The sequence below is a fragment of the Mugil cephalus genome, chromosome 2 (genome assembly GCF_022458985.1).
Source record: "Mugil cephalus isolate CIBA_MC_2020 chromosome 2, CIBA_Mcephalus_1.1, whole genome shotgun sequence".
In the NCBI taxonomy this organism is placed as follows: domain Eukaryota; kingdom Metazoa; phylum Chordata; class Actinopteri; order Mugiliformes; family Mugilidae; genus Mugil; species Mugil cephalus.
Window position 1 is genome coordinate 29,347,483 of NC_061771.1, and position 6,823 is coordinate 29,354,305.

At 47.0% G+C, this 6,823-nt stretch overlaps 1 protein-coding gene across 6 annotated transcripts in view; it reads right to left on the reverse strand.

Annotated features, from left to right (window-relative positions):
- Nucleotides 1-6,823, reverse strand: part of LOC125001788 (CREB3 regulatory factor-like) — a 29,251-nt gene extending 22,428 nt beyond the window's left edge. For 2 of the 6 annotated variants that reach the window (XM_047577266.1, XM_047577263.1), the window contains exons 1-2: nt 6,679-6,823; nt 5,940-6,130 (exon numbers count right to left, since the gene is read on the reverse strand). The gene's annotated coding sequence lies outside the window, so the exon portion shown is untranslated. Of the gene's footprint in view, nt 1-5,090; nt 5,910-5,939; nt 6,262-6,306; nt 6,635-6,678 lie in introns of those variants that run through there. The other 4 variants (XM_047577268.1, XM_047577267.1, XM_047577265.1 and 1 more) reach the window with 3 other exon arrangements.

Sequence of the window (6,823 nt, forward strand, 5' to 3'; positions counted from 1 at the left end):
GAATTCAGCAAAGAACCACAATTTAACCTAAACGATGGAGAGCTACAGACAAAAATAAGAAGCAGCAGCAGCATGAACAGGGACGGATAAATAGAAATAAATTCAGTTTTTTGGATAATTTGTATTAAAAAATAGGAAATGAATAAGACAAAGTACTGGAGACAGTCTCATTAACCTGCTGCTGTGCTACATGTCTAAGTTACATCCACATGGATGGATACCAGGTCCAAAAGTTTCCCAGCAGTAACACAGAATGCGGTCATTCACTGGTCATAATGTTGTGGCTGAACAGGAACGATCAAACGCTGATGTGTTTTCGACACAGCAAGCCGTTTTCAGAGCTGAACCAATCAGAAGTCGCGTGTACTTTTAAAATAAAAACCTGAGGTAAAAAAATAAAAATAAAAGATCCTCCGTTTAATTCGCGACACGTCTTCGTCCTGCGTTTTTGCGGCTGAGCTCTTTTATTGCCCGGCTATTGTCGCTCACGTCAGCTGGCTGGCTTTTCTATTAATACGCCCGTTTATTCAACATGAAAAGAACATGCCGCTGCTACCGCCGCCGTCACAAATGTAGGACATATCCCGAGGAAGAAAGAAACAAAGAGCATTTAAAATAGAAAATGCAAAAAAAAAAGAAGAGCTTTCATGTCACTGGATAAAAAGGCGGCATTTTATTGTGGGGCAAAGTGTTCACGTGACATTCACTGCTAAACAATTCCCGACTGGCAATCGGTGTTTCAACGCTGCGCGTGGCTTTTGTCACCGGACCGGAGTCCGTTTATGAGCCGATGCCCAGTCTGGTCCAGTTGTTCTCGGACGTAGAAGCTGATCAGAGCAGGAGCAGGAAGGAGCTGAAAGTCTCTGGTTGAAGCTGTGCATTAGCTCTCACTTAGCCAACGCTGAGATGATAAGTTAAATTTAGTTTCCATGAATGGAAAAAAAAAAAAAAAAAAAAAGTAGAAGTCATTACCATTCATAATTTGCCGCTAGTTCCTCCTTCAGAAGGAGTTTTTGAAGGCCTGAAGAGCTGTTGCTGCGCATTTCATTCATGAATGGAGGAGGCCAATGATGTGTTAGTCTCTAATGCTCCGGCTTCATGACTGTCAGCTCTTTTCCTTTTTAATTATATTAATCTTCAAAAATGAGTCACACGCAGTAAAGAAGCTCAATAATAAACAGATTAGCGGCGCAATATGGAGCAGGCGTGACTCAGATCGATCCGAGTGTCCTCCGTCTCCAGGCGGAGAGAGTGACGATGGAGACGTTTTTTACACACAAGGGTTGTGTAGAAAAAACATCTAATAGTTCATTCATAAAACCCTCGAAGGTTTTTTTTTTTTTCCTCTCAAACAGACGCCATCTTCTGCGCCTTCTCAGGAGGAACCTGCGGCCTCGCGAGATTAGCTTAGCACCAGATCGAGATTAGTCGGCGCGCGGGGCGGCGGGGGGGAGGGTGGGGGGGAAACCCAAAAACGTGGCAGAGAGCAGCGACAGGACCGAGAGATGATTTAAAAACGAAAGAGAGATGCATGGCACTGAAACACACGCGCACCGATCAGCCACAACATTATAACCACTGGGGACCAGGAAAGAAGACGAGTAACGTGACAGTTCAGTGCTCTACGGGGAAACTTTGGGACCTGGCACGTAGACATGTAGCACCCACCTAGGCCAGACCAGACCAGACCCCCCCCGGCAGGATTCAGCCTGACACAGACACACAAAAAACACTTTAGGAACAACTCAAAAAAACATGAAGGTGTTGACCTGGCCTCCAAATTCACTAGATCCCAAACCGATCAAGTATCTGTGGGATGATCCACAGAGGCTTCTCCCCTCAACCCACAGCACCCAACAACATCCTGTTTGCAGGCACCACAGGACACCCCCTCATAAGGCCCATGTCCATCCTCTGATGAGTCACAACTGTTTTGGAGGCACAAGGTCGACCTACGCAACGTTAGGAAGGTGGTCATAATGTTACGCCTGATCGGTGTACGAATGAATATTACGGAAAAACCACAAACAGTTAAGTTTTAAGTGAAACAGTTCAGAAACTGGAACATCTGTGCGTCTCTGAATCCTAACATCGTCCTCACGCTCCGGCCTTTTCATGAGAAGTTGCAGAAAAATGAAAGAACAGCGTCGTCCTTCCTCCTTTAACCCGACCCAACCTGACCTCCAGAGATCCGCTCCCCTAGCCCCGCCCAATACGGTTAAACCCGACCAATGGGATCGCGTTTTTTTTTTGTTTTTCCTTTTTGTTATGTCGTTCCTTCCCTTTGCCAGCCGAGCAGCGCCGCATATTTGTGTAACCAAAACTCTGCCTGAGCGAGGAGTGGAGACGAGGCCACATTGCGAGCGCCGATCAGACCGAGCTCCTTTTCCGATGGCAACATGATGAAACAGCGAGCAACATTAGCGCACGCACACACACATTATGAATAAATACAGCGCGGTATAATACGGAGCGAACTGTCGGGTACCTGTGTGAAAGGCAGAGAAGGCGCCGCAGACAGACCCCTGTTCACTGATCTGAGAACAATGCCATAATATGTTCTCAGTGGATTGACCTCAGGCACAGAGGAATGAGGAAATGAGGATTGGCTGGGCGGTTATGACACTGCCTTGGCACGCCACATGGAAAACTGGTATTTGGCACACGAAGAGAGCCAAGCTACCAACACACTGTGTACACAAACACTTATCAGGCACCTACAGAGTTTAGGAGTAGATAACCGACCAGGAGAAGGAAAGAAATAATCCCAGCGAGCTATGAAACGGCACAAGCCTCTGTCGCGGGGTTCCAGCAGCAGGAAGGAGAGAGAGAAAAAGAGGTTGCTAAGTCGGTAGTTTTTTTTTTTTTTTCCACGGTCAAGCCGTTCTCTTGGTTCAGTATATCATCAGCCATCACTCAGCCACACTTGTCCTAATATTTGTGCGCAAACAGGAGTGTAACACATGTGTGTCCACCTCGGTGACGTGCGATTCACCGTATTATTACTGAATGCCGCTCCGAGCCGCCACGCTTGCTCCTCTCGGTGCATTAGCAGAGTAAATTTACACAGGGAAAGTGATGCACCACAACACACTCGTATTTACTTTTGCTCGTACTCCGGCCGATAACAAAAAAAAAAAGAAAAAAGAAAAAAAAAAGGGCCCTCCTGCTGCAATAACAGCCCCTGCAATCACAATCAGTTTGTGTGCGCTGGGTCAACGTAGAGCTCGGTCCAAAGGTCTCACAAACGCACTCCGGCGGAGAGGCAGAGTTCACCGTAAGGCAACAGCGGAAACAAAGTGAAAGTACTACTAGCACGCAAACCACTGTTGGCCAATAACCGTTGTCTTTAGGTTGAGCCGAGGATCCATTTAGGCCTTTGTAAACACCACTTTGCAAGCAAATGCCAGCGGCTTATGCAAGAACTACACCACATGCACACTGCCAAAGCAAGCATGTTGTGCTAACACGCAGGCTGCTAAGGCTGCGCTCACACAGTGCAGCGTGTGCGTCACTTTTCAGGGGACTATTACATGTCCTCGCCACCTCACTGTAACTGCCGTCATTTCCAGCCGCATGCAGCTGCAGCTACACTCACCTATTAGTTTCTATTATTAATGCAGTGCAGCAATTATCTCGAAAACGCTGCGTGGGATTTGGAAATTCAAAACAAAACAAAATTTAAAAAAAAGAGCCCCACATCCATGCAACAATCCTTATGTAACAGAGAATTCAAAAGAATCGGGACTTTGCAGTGAAACATTCACATTTGTTTATGTTTTGATCCAACATCGCTGGAGGAAAAAGGATGTTTACGATCCCCTATACTCGAAAATGTGTCTTTAAAGAACATGATTTGTGAAAGCAAATGTGTTTAATTCACTATCACATGAAGCAAATCACCACAACCGAGCAGCTGCTCCAAATGAGTGCTGAGTATTTTCTGTTAATTACATAATTAATGAATTGTTTCAGCACAACGGTCTTCCAACGCCATGCACAATGCTGCCACGTGCTGTAATTATATACTAATAAAGGTGAGTTATTACACTTTATCTTTACTGCTCGTGCGTGGAAGTTTTCCTTTAAGAATAGCCTTTTTTTAAATCAAGTAAAGATGCACTCAGACGCCTATTACGCACAATTCTACCCATCCAAACATGCGCCAAACACATCTGAGAGTGGGAGCAAGTAATCCTGCAGGCCATGAGGCAAATTCAGAGCATGAGCGGCCCAGACCACACAATGAACCCTCAGCAGCTGGAGGCCTCTTCGGGATAAATAAATAAATAGGAATCAAAACTACAGAATGACAGCGGATATGAATGGATGGAGGTTACGCACGAAGAGAAGGGAAGGGAAGGAGGGGGGAAAAAAGTACACGGAGTAAGAGAGAGGCTGTGATAGCAGGGAGTGTGGCCGAAAGCACGGGGGGGAGGAGGCGAGGGAGCGGGGAGGAGAGACGGTCTGGCTGTCAGTCTGTCTGGGAAGCCAATTTGCCAAATTAAACCTCCAAAAATCTGGGCGGCGGACAAAGCTCCGTCTCGCCTCGCGGACTCTCCTCCCCTCTCTTCTAATTAAATAAAAACACGTGAATCGCCGCGAAGAGGATAAAAATCAACAAACACCCTAAACGACCTGCGCGCACCCCCTCCGCCTCTCCCGTGTCCTTGGAGCTCCGTTTCCCGTAACGATGGAGAGCCAAAGTGGCCCCCGATCGCCGCCTAACCCTCGCCCCGCTCCCCGATCATCCGGCGAGCGTCCACACGCGCAAGAAACACAAATAAAATACATTTGAGTGGATCAGCGGAGCGATCGATGCGGGCGAAGTGACGGGGCCACGGCGGTGCTGCGTGGCCGCACAGCTGGATACAACAACGGCACACAGGCTACCGGAGCACGGAGGGGAAGGTGCCATGGTGGCAGCCAGCAGTGTGTGTCCCGCATGGCACGGCGAGCCTTCGGCGCTGCGCTTCCACATCCAGGATCCCCTCCTTCCCTCCTATTCCACAACACTTGCACATTCACGCATCATGCATTTGGACTTTTACAAATGCCATCTTTGAATACATAAGAGCACAAATTCCTACCAGGAGCAGCCGCCACGCTTTCGCGGAGTATCCAGCCGAGACAACAGGGATCCTTTCAGCGCACAGACAACAATAAAAAAAAAAAAAAAAAAAAAAAAAAAAAATGGGGCGCAGCTGGCAGTGCCACCGGATGTCCAATATTAATTGTTAATACGGCCGATTTCTGAGCATGTGGCTAGTCTCCAGGCGCGCGCACACTGATCACGGGGAGCTTTCCGTCTGTCCACGCTGCCTCAGACTTTTTTCTTTCTTTCCCTTTTTCTTTTTTTTTTTGTTAAAAGTTGAGCCGAGGAATAAATCACAGAACAACTTTGGCGACCGTGTGTCCACCTGCAGGTGCTGCTGCCGATTGGCGGTGCCGCTACAGAGCGAGAGAAAAAAAAAAAAAGCAGAAAAAAAAGCAAGTTCCACTCGGTGTGAAAATGTAGCTTTCGTCACCGCAGAACTCAATAATTAATAAAGTTGGGGTCCTTAAGGAAAAAAAGACAACACTGTATGATGTGAAATGTTACCATGAAAGAGGTAGAAAGTGGAGCTAGATGTTTTTTTTTCTATACAATATGTCACAGATGGTTGTGAATATATTATCTCCAATTAACATTTGAATATGTGATTTTTTTTATATGACATATTTTTTAAAAAAACAAGTTCCGTGCCATTCATGCCTCTAAAACCGTTTCAAAGTAGCCATTTTTTAATCAAAGAAGACCGTTAAAAACCCTCATATATATTTTTTTCCCCTCCCTAAAAATATTTACCAGCGACTTCCCAGTGGTTAAACTTTAACCAAACGCTCTATTTATTTGCCAAAGGCCGGGACGGCGGTGCGGACGGAGGGGGGGCTTTTACCTTATTGCGTGTCCTCGGATGTCCCCTTTCGAGTTGAGGCTCCTCCGGACCGGGGTAAAATGTCGGCCTCGGCCTCTCCAGATGATATTATTCCGCACCATCGAGGAGAGGAGAGGGGGGAGAGGATCAGCGCAGACGGACGGACGGAGGGACGGCTGCTGCGGCTCCGCGGCCCAGAAATCCCGTTTAACCTACAGCCACATGCAGGAAGTTAGTTCACAGTGGAGCTGCTTTATGTATATGGCGGATAAACGGGACAGAAAATACGGCCGTAGGACTGTTTAACACCCCCCTCTCCTCCTCCTCCTCCTCCACCTCCTCCTCCTCCTCATGCCTCTCCCTCCCCTCCGCTGGTGTAGAAGCCTACCGTTTTGGGGATGAGAATAAAAGCAGTCATCATCTCCACAGAAGCATAAATCCCTTATTAATAAACTTTTTTTTATTGCTTGTAAAGAAGCGCCCGTCTGTGTTTGACGCGCTGCCGTCCGTGGAGCTCTGCGCGTAAAAATAAATAAATAAATAATATAAAATAAAAATAAATAATAAAAAAAAAAGGCAGTTATTTTTGGACGAAAATGAAGAGAGAGAGATGGAGGAGGGTGTGGATGAGTTGCGACTGCCCTGGGTTGTCACTGTGTACCAGCCTTGTTGTTGTTGTTGTTGTTGGAGTTGGTTACGCGACGTGTTTCCGGGTTGAGCGGCGTGTAAAAGGTAAAGAAACGAGCCGTGGGCCACTGACCTGATCAGAGTGGGAAGAAGAAGTGTGTCAGCTGTGCAAACAGTTTGCAGCTCTCATCGGAGGATTGGGGGGCACTTGAGTTTAGGAATAATCCCGTGGCGAGTGTCAGCGGTGACAGTTTACAATATCACGTTTCCGGACACGA